Genomic DNA, 14,523 nt, shown 5'->3' with positions numbered 1-14,523 from the left:
TTTTTCTCAATGTCTTTCTGTCTCAAAAGAATTATCTGTCAATTGACTGTCTGTTGTCGTACTAGAGCAGCTCCAACTACTGCAGACAAATTCCTTGTGTGTGTTTTTTTTGGACATACTAGGCAAAATAAAGATGATTCTGATTCTGATGGTGGTGTTATGCTTGTAGTGGGGAGGGAGATTAAGAAGACGAAGGCAGAGCAGAGAACCATGTGGTGGAAGCGAGAAAGGAGTTGTGTTCAGTGTTGTGCGGCTTTTCAAGAAGAGGTGAGACAGGCTCTCGGTGGACAGGAGGGGCTCCCAGAAGACTGGACCACTACAACCAATGGGATGAGATAGAAAGGAGAGTACTTGGTGTATCTTCTGGTAGGAAAGGGGAGACGGAGACTTGGTGGTGGAACCTCAAAGTACAGGAAATCATACAAGGGAAGAGGTTAGCGAAGACGAAGTGGCCAAAGGCCAAACCAAAGGCATTTGATGATATGTATGCCAGGTTGGACACTAAAGAAGGAGAAAATGATCTATACAGTTTGGCCATACAGAGTGATAGAGATGGGAAGGATGTGCAGCAGGTTAGGGTGATTAAGATGGAAATGTGTTGACCGGTGCCAGTTGTGTGCTGTATAGATGGAAAGAATAGTTTGAGGAATTGATGAATGAAGAAAATGAGAGAGAAGGAAGAGTAGAAGAGGCAAGTGTGGTGGACCAGGAAGTAGCAATGATTAGTAAGGCGGAAGTTAGATAGGCACTGAAGAGGATGAAAAATCGAAAGGCATTTGGTCCTGATGACATACATTTGGAGGTATGGAAGATCTAGGAGAGCTGGACTTTTTGACCAGGTTGTTTAACAGAATTCTAGCAGTTGAGAAGATTCCTGACGAATGGAGGAAATGTGTGGTGGCGCCCATTTTTAAGAACAAGGGTGATGTGCAGAGCTGTGGGAACTATAGAGGAATAAAGTTGATGAGCCATGCAATGAAGTTATGGGAAAGAGTAGTGGAGGCTAGACTCAGGACAAGATGTGAGTATTTGCGAGCAACAATATGGTTTCATGCTTAGAAAGAGTACCACACATGCATTATTATTAATTTCATTCATTTTCCGTACCGCTTATCCTCACGAAGGTCGTGGGTGTGCTGGAGCCTATCCCAGCTATCTTTGGGCGAGAGGCGGGGTACACCCTGGACTGGTCGCGAGCTAATCGCAGGGAACATACAAATAAACAACCATTCACACTCACATTCACACCTACTGGCAATTTAGAGTCTTCGATTAACCTACCATGCATGTTTTGGGGATGTGGGAGAAACCAGAATACACAGAGATAACCCACGCAGGCACAGGGAGTGCATGCAAACTCCACATAGGCAAGGCTGAATTTGGACCCGGGTCCTCAGAAATGTGAGGCAGATGTGCTAACCAGTCGTCCACTGTGCCGCCTGCATTATTATATGATTATATTATTATTATTATTATTATTATATTGATGGAGAAGTACAGAGAAGGCCAGAAGGAGCTACATTTGCTACTTTGTAGCTCTAGAGAAAGCCTAAGTCAACAGTCCAGAGCAATGGTTAGTGTGCTAAGGAAGTGAAGAAACGGGTCCAAGCAGGTTGGAACGGGTGGCGGAAGGTGTCAGGTGTGTTATATGACAGAAGAGTCTCTGCTAGGATGATGGGCAAAGTTTATAAGACAGTGGTGAGGCCAGCCATGATAGACGGATTTGAGACAGTGGCTCTGAAAAGACAACAGGAAGCAGAGCTGGAGGTGGCAGAAATTAAGATGTTGAGGTTCTCTGTAGGAGTGACCAGGTTGAATAAAATTAGAAATTCGCTCATCAGAGGGACGGCCAAGGTTAGATGTTTTGAAGACAAAGTTAGAGAGAGCAGACTTCAGTGGTTTGGACACGTCCAGAGGAGCGAGAGTGAGTATAGTAGAAGTAGAAGGGTGATGAGGATTGAGCTGCTAGGCAAGAGAGCTCAAGGAAGACCAAAGAGAAGGTTGAGGGAAGACATGAGGACAGTTTATGTTGGAGAGGAGGATGCAGGAGATAACCATCCATCCATTTTCTGTGCCGCTTATCCTCACTAGGGTCTCGGGCGTGCTGGAGCCTATCCCAGCTATCTTCGGGCGAGAGGCGGGGTACTCTCTGAACTGGTCGCCAACCATTCGCAGGGGACATATAAACAAAAATTCACACTCACATTAACACCTCCAATCTAGAGTCTTCAATCAACCTACCACACATGTTTTTGGGATGTGGGAGGAAACCGCAGTACCCGGAGAGAACCCACACAAGCACGGGGAGAGCATGCAAACTCAACACAGGCAGGGTTTTTAAAATCCACTGAAAAAAATCCAACCATCCATTTTCTGTACCGCTTTATCCTCACAAGGGTCGCGGGCGTGCTGGAGCCTATCCCAGCTATCTTCGGGCGAGAGGCGGGGTACACCCTGAACTGGTCGCCTGTCAATTAGTCTTATATTTAGCTGTTTGTGAAATTTGTGCTCACGTGCTACGTTCAGTCATATCCTGCCCATCCCCTGAGGGCTAAGCCCCCCCTTCTCCATAAAACCTCGTGATGCCCCTGCTGTCCAGACTGGATTTTTTGAGGTCCCTGATAAAGACTGATCTCCAACCTCAACTCACTGGGAAAAGAATTCCAAAGGCTGGCTCCTTTAGAACAGGAATTCCCAACCTGGGTGTCGTTGCATAATAGTATGCTGTGTGAGATCATCATGGGCACCATGGGAAATTGTCCAATTTCACTTAAATCGTCAGAAAATTATGATTTATTAAATACAAATTTATCTTTGGTCATCTATGAAATTAAATTAAAAACTAAAAAGTACATTTTTGTTTGGTGGTGTGCAGTTACAGTAGATTTCACTCATGTAAAATGGGTGCCATAGCTGAACAAAGCTTGGGAAACACTGCTTTAAAATAAAAATTGGTCCAAAAGAAGTTTTAAATATTGGATGAATGCAGTCCCCTCGACAGATCCTCAAGTGGCCGGTCTGACAGACTTTTGATGTCTGAGAACAATGATGACACAGAATTATTCAGACATTAAAAAACCTACTTTGTATAGACTACACTATAATTTACAATGGTTTAAAAAAAAATGTGTATTATTGTTATTATTTTTTCAATAATTTCGAAGCGATGCTATCTTATTGTTTTCTTGTCCATTACTGTCATGGTGTGTTTGTTAGCTAACACTAATCCTTGCGTCCAACAAAACTTAGCGCAGCTCTGCCTACCTGTTGACTGGGATGTAATGTTTTACCCTCTGCGCCCAGAATGAATGCAGCCTGCGCAAAGCCACCACGGGCTAATTTAACCATACAATTTTTGGATGCTAAAAATAGTGTGACAAAGGGTATTTATTCTGGAGGCTATACATTCAATGTGAAATAATTATAGGGGAGATAAATGTCCACAAGTTCTTTTGCATTCCTCATTTGCACTTCACACAATTTAGTGCCGACAGAACTGTCCCATGGCTGCCTCTCTTGCCAATGGAGCATCTTTGCTGCTATAAATAGTATGTTTCATTCCTCCCCTGGGCTTTTCTGAGGCTGATTCATGTTTGAGCATTTTGCTTTTTCTCACGCCATGAGGCAAAAAAAGAAAACTTTGCTTACTAACATACCTCCTTTAAAAAAAATCACTGCGATTTCTGTTAAAGGACATATGTTGAGGATTTTAGTTACAGTGGTACTTTTGAGTTCAAATGCCCCCAAAGTTCAAAGATATTTGAGTTAGAAGCATCTTCATATGTGACAGCACCATATCACAAGTGCTTCCAGCAGTATTGGTCGTTTGGTGCTGTTGTAAGAATGTCTGCCTCACAGTTCTGAGCTTTTGGGTTTCAGATCTCAACTCAGGCCTTCCTGTGTGGAGTGTGCATCTTCTCCCCATGATTTTCTGCACATGCACCAGCTTCCTGCGACATCCCCAAAACATGCCTGTTACGTCATTTCAAGACTATAAATAACCTATCGGTGTGAATGTGAGTGGTTGTTTGTCTATCAGCACCCTGTGATTGGTTGGCATATTTTTGTCATTCACGGATTCCCTTGGCAAGCGTATTTCAGCATTTTCAGTGATTTCTGCAGGTCTGTGTGAACGGGTATTTGACCACGTTGTCCTCTGTAAGTGAAAACGCAAAGAAACAAACCTGTTTAAGAATTTCTTGTACTACTAGAGGAAACCCAATGGCACAGAAGCCCTCATTCATTCTACCATCAGTGTTAGTTATGTGTCTGTGTGTGTAAGACACACTGTAAAGTGCTTTGAGTTCCATTTAAGAAGACATGAATGCAGCACAAAAAATACATTGCAACACTGAGTCTAACAGGGGCAGTAAAGTGGCTGTTAATAATATTGCCCACACTCTAAGGCAGGAATTAAGGAAAACAGACCACCCTAAGGTCCATTAGCTTTAAGTGATAAATACAATCATTTAACATTCAAAATTAGGATCAGATATGGCTTTTACATTGGATTGTATTCAGACTAAAATTTTGTGTCATGTGAAGTCAAATAAATCAGAAGGGGGTTGTGCTGCATACACTGGTAAACAGCTGCAGGTAGGTTTGCATAATGTAGAAAATAAAATGAAAATGGGGAAAAATGCATTTCCTCAAGCACTCAAACTCCTGTGATTTATGTCTTTCCTCAGTGGGAGCGCAGATTATTCACAAGCTGCCCTGGAACTTCTATCAAGAAGATCAATCAAACTCTCAGCTAGTTGTCAGCTCATCAACAACAGAACCACCGTTGCACACGAATGCCTGGAAGAGATAAAGACTTATATCCTCTCCAATAGATAGAATTGATTAACCCCTTGGCAGTAGTCCAGTTATTGGATATTAGACAAAGTACTTACTTACTTACTTAAGTAAAACAAAAAGAGAACAATGCAATTAATAGGTGACAATATGTACAATTTATTCACATTGGACAAAATAATTGGGACACCGCTGGAGTCTTACTACTTGATGTGTCTTCCAGTTGTCTTTTATCTTCTTACATTCTTGTTCTCTCAACACCTTGTTAGATCTAGTCTTCTTTTGGAATAAGTGTTGCAAAGAAAAAGCAAAACTCTCATCTAATGCTCTTTTGAGTTACGCTGAGGTCTGGTGAGATATGCTGATATCACAGGGGACACATTTTGGGAATAACCATTCCGAAAAAGCAAAACACAAACAATGATCATTGCTGAATGAGCTGAGAAAGCTATATCTGATCTAATCACTATTCTATTGCTACACTGGGTGTGGATTGTTAAAACGGTGCAGTTAACGTGTTCATTCTCAAGTAGCTGCAGTTGTTGTTACCATTCCTCCATTAATTTCCAATAGTGCTTGTCTTTATTAGGCTCATATCACATGTTTTGGGAATCTTGGAGGAAGCCAGAGTACCCAGAAAAAAAACTTCTCAAGCATAGGGAGAATATGTAAACCCTTCCTACACAGGTGGATAAGATTAAAACCCAGAACTGTGAGGCGATTGTGCTAACCACAATACTCCATGCTGCCTAAATTGTTGTTACAAAGGTTCAAAATGAATTTAATTTCCATATCTGCTCTGCTCTTGTGTGCTGTCACAATAGCGTTCAAAGTCTTTGTATTCAATGACATTCTGATTAATTGTATAGATTAGTCGGGGCTGTTAAGCTTAGGTTTTTAGGTTTCAGCATGAACTATCCACAGAATTAGCGTCAAATCAATCAAGCCTAATACAATCTGGTCTACCAACTACACTATTTCTAATGTGTTCTTCCTTTCCCTCGAAAAAAAAAACTATTAAAGTAGTAGATGATGTATGGGGAGAGGAAAGACTCATTCTCCACGAGCAGTTCTTATCTCACCTTAGGGCCTATCAATCCCCTCAGGGATCACTGACAGATCTGTTATCCAATCAGGAAAACTCCACTGGCCAAATCACACTGCCAACCCCCACACGCACATCTCGAGGTAATCAAATACCTGCTATCACTAAATCATTTGTGCGTGTGTGTGTGTAATGTGTGTGTGATCAATAACCAGCCTGACGTCAGAAGCCACTGCATCCTGCAGTCTCAGTACAATGTGTGTGTCGGGTGTTTTAAGCCATACAATCTACAGTCTTCTCATGAGTAACACAGAGCAATTTCACTAATGACTTTTTACATTGTTCATCCAGTGCATCCTTAAAATAAATGACAAATATGCCAGCCTCAAACAAGCAGCAGATAAAATGCACACAGCGGGCTACATATATGTCACACTCTATGTATTGAACAACTGATAACAAAGTTTTGTCCCAGGCATGAAACAGACTCCAGTGGGTGATCCCAGAGATCATTAGAATCCATAATTAAATGACTTGTTTAAAATGTGATTTACCTGCCATCCATCCATTATCATTATCTCTCCAACAGCAGAAATTAACAGGAGGTTCACATTTTCTGTTGAATAAGATGGGAAACTCTACAGATGTCTTTTTTATTTTATATTTTTTTTTGCACTGCATGTTAAAGAATGCAAACGGCGATTAAAGTCTCAGTTTACTCTTGATGTTGGCTATCAGTGATAATCATTATAAAATCATAAGAAAATAAGAGTAATTTTATAATGAAACAAAACAAAGAAATGGGTGTTTTATATATATATATATATATATATATATATATATATATATATATATATATATATATATATATATATATATATATATACACACACACCCTATCTATGAACAAAAAACAAAAAATGTTGGCATTTCAATTCTGTTATTACTATTTACAACGTAACAAAAAAAATCACCATAAAACAAGACATAAAACAAAAGTTGGTCTTGCTGATAGGCTGACCTGATGCCCAACCACCTGCCATCCGTCTATCCGTCTGATGAAATATAACCTTTGCCAAGCGCACACAATTCACAAATCTACACGCAAGTAAATAAATAGCATGTAAAAATCCATCCATCCATTTTCTATAACGCTTGTGCGGATTTCGATCGCAGGTGAGCTGAATTCTACCAGAGGTGAATTTGGGCAAGAGGCGGGCGGGCTAAACCCTGGACTAGTCGCCAGTCCGCAGGGCACAGAGACAAACAACCAATTCACATCTCTTGGCAATTTACAGTTTTAGAGTCATCAATTAACCCCTGAAGCATTTTATGGGAGGGTGTGGAAGGTGAAAATCCATATAAGCGTGGGATGAACGTTCAAATGACACATACAGTATAGAGATGCTCTAATGGGGATTCAAACCCAGATCTCATGACTATGAGGCAGACGTGTTAACCCATATTTCACTGTGCTGCCGCATGTAAAAATATCGAGGGAAAATGTAAGATTAAATGCTAATGGAAACACGCATGGAGTTACAACTAATGTCAGTTTTAGCTGGTGTGCAAGGTACTTCAAAATGTGCATCACTTGACCAACATAAAGTACTATACAATGTGTTGACTTACAAGGTTACAAGTATTACTGTTGGTCCTCAGTTTGTGAACGTAGTGGCATACAACGTTTCAAGAAGCGCAATGAACTGTTACCGCCACACCTACTATTTTTTCTTGTCGATGTAAATGGATGGCCTAGAAGGGTTTATCATGTACTGTATTTATGACTTTGCTATTTACTAGTATTTTGATTTACGTACAAATTCGCGTAACATCTCCATCTCTCCATCACCCCCTATAATCTGGTGAGCAATCCTGTTTCTTTGCGAATAAATTGGCAAATCATGCTACTATTTGATTTCATTTACTGACTTTAAGGGATTCATATATTGATTTCCACAGGCACATTTTGCAGCGATGCAATATTAAAACACACATTTGCTCCGCACTTTCACTGGTTATTTAATTCAGTACACCTGCAGAATCTAATGAAATCATCTGATACAAAGCTCCTTTTTTAAATGATGCCTATTTACAAAAATAGCAAGAATGTCACTCCACAAAAAACCGACTACTAGATGTCTCTGAAATATTATCCCATGGTTTAAAGAGTTTCAGGAGTGATTTTTTTTCTTCTTCTCCTTTATCTGCTCAGGTCCAACTATCATAAATTCTAAACCTGTTCCTGTCTGTGGCATAAATATGCATTAAAATTTTTCAATCTCAGCTACATTTGTTGGATCTGGTGGGTCAAGCAGACTGGAACCATGTAAACTGAACATAAATTCCTCAATCTACTAAATCTGCACCAAAATTGAAAGGATTCCTGCCTAGCTCGTCTCAAAAGGCTTTAAGATCGGTTAAATAGGTTTTGTATAATCCTGTTGACCAACCATCCAACCTAATCAATAGAATAGAATAGAATCAAAGCAACACCTCTCACCTCACATTAATTGCATTCGCTACCGATAATTACGCTCCCGTTAACAGCTGATGGCTGGTAACAGCGAGCTGCTCGACGGTAAGTACAGCCAGTGTCCGACAAATGATGGTTCGTATTACGGTATAGCTATTCAAAATGAGAGTATCTATGATTGACACTGTCAAAAAAGAAAAAGTAACAAATGTCTAATAGGACAGTAGTAATTGGTATTTGCAAAGTGACAGCGTACACCCTCTTCACCTGGAAGAAATTAATTTTTAAGGGTAATGTTATCAGAGGAAACCATTTGAAAGGGGGACCATCAATTTCTCACAGCTTTTCGTAGGGGTTCACTGTACTTTTTGTCTCCACAATATACAACTTCGTTCTTATGTAATTAAAATTGAAAATAAATCTTTCAAATATGTTTTAGCTTTAAAACATTTATTCTCATAAATTATGACTTGAATTGCTTAGTTGTTGTTGTTTTATCCAGTACCACCTAGAAAAATACTTAACTCTCCAAATGCCACTATAATAGCCAACATTAAAACACAGTAGCACAGTAGGCTACATCAAGGGAAGGACAGAGGTTTTATTCTTAGAAGGTATATTTTATGTTATTGTAATCCACTGTAAAATTATGCAATTTGAAATGACTATTGTGGTTAAATATACTAAAAAAATTTAAAAAACTGCACTTAATTATGCAATTAAAATTGCATATAAAAGTTGGATAACAATTGTACCTCAATAAATGTTTGAAAATAAACAGCTGTTAAAGATTAAATGCAAATGTTTTGACCTTAAAAGTTAAATACAACTGAACTGTAATTAGGCAGTGATTCTTTCATGTACCACTGCCTTAGTGTAATTATTTATTTATTTATGGGGCGGGGGCTTCAGGATGGTCCTAGTACTCATTTGTAAACGGCAACCTTTTATGCTCATTTAAAGGAAAATGCTGGCAGAGCACATTGCTAAAACATACATTTGCATCATCTCGTGAATACAGAAGGTGCACAATGTGCATCAGAGAGATGAAAATACAATCAAGAGGATGGCGTTCCCCAACGTTCGAATGAGCTCTTTTTAAAGAGGAACCCAAATGAAGTGCACTTATAGCTGGGAAGATGCCAAAGAAGGCGATGCCCTGAATTAATTGCAAGGTTACAGCTCCTGGATTCATTTTAACAAGCGTGAGATTTCAGCCTTTGAGTGATCCGAGAGGCATCAACTGCGCCTTGAGTCCACAAAGGGGGAGTGGGGGGGGGTTTGAGAGTGGGGGGTGTCAGCCTCCAGTGTTGGGGGGGGTGGGGTGGGGGAGGGCCAAATTATATTCATTTAGCAGCATTTGTCGTGCAAGAAAAGCGACAAATGTGCACCGAATACGTGTGGGATACGCGCATACTAGGAAAATGTCGAGTCTCCAATAATGTAAGTGTGTAGGGCGTGTTGTGGGGCGCGCATCCACGACCACTGTTGCTGCTGGAGAGACAGGTGTCGCCCCCCTTAAATACCAACACGATCGTAACAATCATTCAAACCCTCATTATTATTATTATTTTTAACACCGTCTTTACTGGTGTTGAAAGCGTTTTCATTGCAACCAAACGAGCCCCTCGCGTTTAAAGCCCCAACTTGCCTGCCTCGGCATCACACAATAGCGCCACACCAACCCCTTCGGTGTTTGTGTGTGTGTATGCGCGCGTGTTTCTCCCCCCCCCCCCCCCCCCCCCCCCCCCCCCCCCCCCCCACCGCGCGGCGGCCACGACATCACGCAGACGCGCACGCTTACCGCGATGGGATGGAGCAATATTCCGGAAAAAAGGCGAATCCATGAAAGACGAGGAAGGCGTGAAGAGCGCTTCTATACTCCCACTAGTCCAACTCCTACTATTCCACGGGCTGCTCTGCGTGGATGTGAGGGGCATCACGCGGCGTGGATGAGGACGGATGCTGTGCTTTGTCGGAGGGCGGGGACAAGACGCACAGTGGGCTCCAGCGGAGCGTGCTTAACTCGCTGGAGGGACCTTGTGTTCCGTGCAAGTGGGCTGTCTAGTCCGTCTATTCACAGCCAGGCTGCCCTTTACAACCCCACGAATATTACTTGTTTTTATTCCATTGGGGTTTGTCCAATGCTTAGCCATATTCATGTGGAATTACACAGTGGATGAGAGAAATTCTGAAGAATAATCAGAAACAGTGCAGATTTCCCCAAAATGACATGAAGACTAAATTGACGACATGAATATTAATGGTAGGCTATGCAGAGCCCAAAACTATCACAATTAAGTTTGTTGCCAGTGCTTTATGGACATCGCGGTTCCAATGTCCGTGGTACATTTGTCACAGAGCTCAACAAATACCTTATCAAACATCAGTGTCTGAAAGGTGTTTTATGTTGAAATCGGATGCCTATGTACCCATGTCAAAATGTAACAAAAAACAAAAAAGCTTCTTCAGAAAGAGGAAAAGACCAAAGGTTGAGACAGGAGATGAAGAGACAATATCAGACTACCTTGCTTCTGTTTCCAATAGCCTATCTTTGAGAGTTCAAATCTGGGTTATGTTTGCACATTCTCCCCATGCTTGCATGGCAGGGACGTGCACAGATCCACCCAAAGTGGTGCACAGGCTTTTGCCTTTTTGGTCCAGCACCTGCCCTTTTGCCAAGGAATATTCTCCTGTCGACAAGTATCCTTAGCTGGCGGCAAATGTTGCCCAACTTGCTGACATTGTCACCAGCAATTTATTTATTTATTTTTTTATTTTTTTATTTTTTTTAATATAAAGAAACTAACCCTACCAGTCCACTTCATTAAGTACAACCAGTCAATTTGGCATAAATGATCATTGTTATTTTTGCAAAGGCATGTATTAATTGAACAACTTATTTATTAGTCTGGTTGTCATTTACAGTGGAACTGAACTGCATCATAATGAGTGCTTGTTATATTAAAAGGACCACATTATTGAAAAAAAAAACGACTTTTTAATTGCTTGTATACAAACACTGTAGTTGGGTCTCTGGAGTGCCGACCCATCCATCAAGCATGAGATTAAACAAACAAGTAAATCTTTTGTTATCTGCCTATTTCTTAAAATGTGCCCGAGAGCGAGCCGTTCTGAATTTCCAGCCCACTGCTACATAACAGTCAGGCTAATTTATATCATACCAGGCCCCTCACAGAGCCTGTGAATTAGAAGCTAGTTTAGATCTGCCGCTTTCTGAAACAGTATCATGCAGACCCAATACATTTGTTTTGTTGGATGCACAGATTAGCTAAAAGTGTTAGATTCTGATAAGCAGCATTGAATTGATTGGATGGTCAAGTTTTCGACGTGCAGCAGTAACCATCCAGTATGGTGATTATGGATATTGATATACATGTATATCCCATAATAGGAAATAAAAAAATCTTACGTGATTAGCACTGAAATAAGGCTGTCAGCACTGCGGTGGGACAGATACATGGAATACTGTGATGCACGTTGACGTTACAAGAAGCAAGTGAAGAAAACATTGGTGTGTTCAGTGATCTAGATTCTAGATGGCACGCTACATTACACTCTGTCCTCTGTCTACCCCTCTTCAGTCTTCTTTTCCTGCCCAGCTCACTTCCCGTCATATAAACTAAACAGTGCAGAAACATTTTGAGATTGATGTAAAAACATGATATGCACTGTCTGTACATTAAAATTGGTTTGGATATCAGATTTGGTACAGATTGTGGGTGAGGTACCACAAGACTGGGTACACACACAATCTAATGAGGTGATAAAAAAGCTGCCTCAAAAATGTAACAATAAAAGTAAAAATGAATTTTTATTTTTCCCATACCATATACACTACCACAGCAAAATCATTCAGAATTATTTGAGAACGTTTTGACGGCACCCTCAGAAGAAGCAATTTATTATATTTATTCCATTGGATGCCAGCATTATTCCTTCTGTGTAAGTGCAGAGCATTTGTGCAAGATAGCTTGAAGACTGAGGCATTTGTGTCCAAATAGCTCAGCAGGTATTAAGAAGAATACGTTTAAATCTCATCATATGATTTCTTCAGTTGCTCAGCTGACTCTTTGTATTTTTCTCCTATTCCTTTAAAAAAAACAAAGGTCATCTGCACTCACGTGGGGGTTTGAGATACTTGTTTAGAATAGAAAGGTCATATGGGTGTTGTACAAATACAGTAGATGACTGAGTCACAAGTATGTAAACTCGGTGCATTGGTGACACAGAGGAGCAAATCGGTGCTTGTTTGGCCCATTAGCTTGTCAGGCATTCACTTTGTCTAATGCATCAGCACAATCATGTTTAGAGCGCTTAGACAAATTAAGCATTCATATCAAGTGCAAACTCTGTGAATATGGTTTTGTTTGTTCTTTATATTAGGTGGAAAACATGCCAAAAAAATGGGTGAACACTAAGCAAAAATGGCCTCTAATATAAAAGTACAATGTAACCTCAAAAATTGAGTCCCTAAAGTCAAACTGTACAATTTTAACAAAACTTTAACACTGAAAAAAGCATGCATTTAAAGTTGCACAAAACTTTAGAGTTTTCAGTTAGAAAAGTTGTCATTCATGACTATAAATTTTCAGTTCAAGTGAGCCTCACTCTTTTAACTCTGTGTGTTTGGCTTTTTGTGTTTTTTTCTGTCACACTTATTCCAGCCCTCAACAAGGGCTGTTAAGATTCAATGAAGAATAAAGAATGAAAGTTGCACGAAATAACTCAACTCTGGTGAAAAGTTGAATGATTCCAGCGTTACTTGTATGCATTCTAAGTTAAAGTGTTTAGCTATTTCTGTTTTTACAGTCTTATAATAATGTTTAAAAAAAATGATGAATGAAGCTCATTTATGACTCACCTTAACGTTACACCCACATCATTCATGAGTGTTTTTATGCGGTAATGACTTGTTCTTTCATACTTATCTTCAATGTTAAAAGGGTCACTTAAAAAACTTGCACCGTTCAAGCCTATGGGAAAAATATGTATACAGCAACAGTTAGTAAAAGCCCGATTATCAGATGTCTCTAGAAGATTATCCTGAGTCCTTCTGTGTCATGTCCCAAGGGTGATTTTCTTTTTTTCCTCAAAAAACGGTCAGAGCCAAAAACCACATAAGATAAGGCTGATCGCAGGTCAATGTGTGTGGTGTGTGTGTGGTCAATGGAATGATAGCCAGTGTGTGTACCCTATACAGAAAGTATTTTACGCAGTAGCACTACTGTACAGTGATGGCCCAGTAGGACTACCACTACTAGTGAAGAACACATTGCACATTGTATAAACTGTATTTACAGTATATCTGCATTTTGACAAATTACTCCATGATGTGCATGCACCACTCCAGGAGCTGTTGTATTATCAGAAGCTCTGGACACTACACACGATACTGTAGTGTACTCACACATGGAAATATCAGCTTACACCTCATCTTGGAGTTTGTCATGCCATACACTGGAAGCTTGGCATTAGTCTTTTAATCTGCTAGCAAAGCTTCCCTCAGACTCAACAGCCTCGTGTAGAGTTTCTGTAATATGATGACTAGCATATCAAAACACAGAGAGAGTGGGCAGAGTTGAATGGAAGCGAACGGTGCATTAATAATCTGATCTGTTATATTTGTAAATGTGTTCGCCTCAGAAAGAAACAATAACTTCACAAAGAATGGACGATTCGTAAAAATACAGGAAAAGAGAACTAAACAGCTTCTTGCGTCCATGAGCGTCGGTAGCCATCTAGAACATTTCCGTTAGCAACACGTAGCAAAAAAAACAAAACAAAAAACAGATTGGACGTAAAAGTTAGCTTCGCGGCAAAACTTACGCTTGGTCTGGCTGTCAGTCTGGCGAGCAGTCAATACGACAGCGCTGCCCATTGACACCATTTCTAGGTGACACACAGTAAGTTAACGACAATTCCCAAATGGCTGTTCGACCTTCCCTCCGTATCCGTTATGTATCTATGTATGTTTCCGAAATAAATACATTTAACATTAACGCTGACAGCTCATTTATAAAATTAATTGACAAAGAAAACATAGGGCGTTTACACTGTAATTATAGTTGGTTTTAGTTCGTTTTGCAAACAAAAAATGTCGTTTTAGTTAGTTGTTTTTCAAAAAACATTCTCATTTTTATTTTCCTTCACGAAAATGTTTTTCAATTTTAATTTTAGGTAT

At 40.1% G+C, this 14,523-nt stretch overlaps 2 protein-coding genes across 8 annotated transcripts in view; one reads left to right on the top strand and one right to left on the bottom strand.

The window, feature by feature from the left end:
• The window catches only part of plppr1 (phospholipid phosphatase related 1), a 48,343-nt gene extending 38,032 nt beyond the window's left edge, over window positions 1-10,311 (bottom strand). For both annotated transcript variants that reach the window (XM_061798999.1, XM_061798998.1), the window contains exon 1: window positions 10,123-10,311. The gene's annotated coding sequence lies outside the window, so the exon portion shown is untranslated. The remainder of the gene's footprint in view (window positions 1-10,122) is intronic.
• Window positions 1-14,523, top strand: part of LOC133489834 (PALM2-AKAP2 fusion protein) — a 127,596-nt gene that overhangs the window by 20,927 nt on the left and 92,146 nt on the right. The gene's annotated exons all lie outside the window — the stretch shown is intronic.

The sequence above is a fragment of the Phyllopteryx taeniolatus genome, chromosome 15 (assembly GCF_024500385.1).
Source record: "Phyllopteryx taeniolatus isolate TA_2022b chromosome 15, UOR_Ptae_1.2, whole genome shotgun sequence".
Classification (NCBI taxonomy): domain Eukaryota; kingdom Metazoa; phylum Chordata; class Actinopteri; order Syngnathiformes; family Syngnathidae; genus Phyllopteryx; species Phyllopteryx taeniolatus.
The sequence above is the reverse complement of the archived record's forward strand: the minus strand, read 5'-3'. Positions and strand labels throughout refer to the sequence as shown.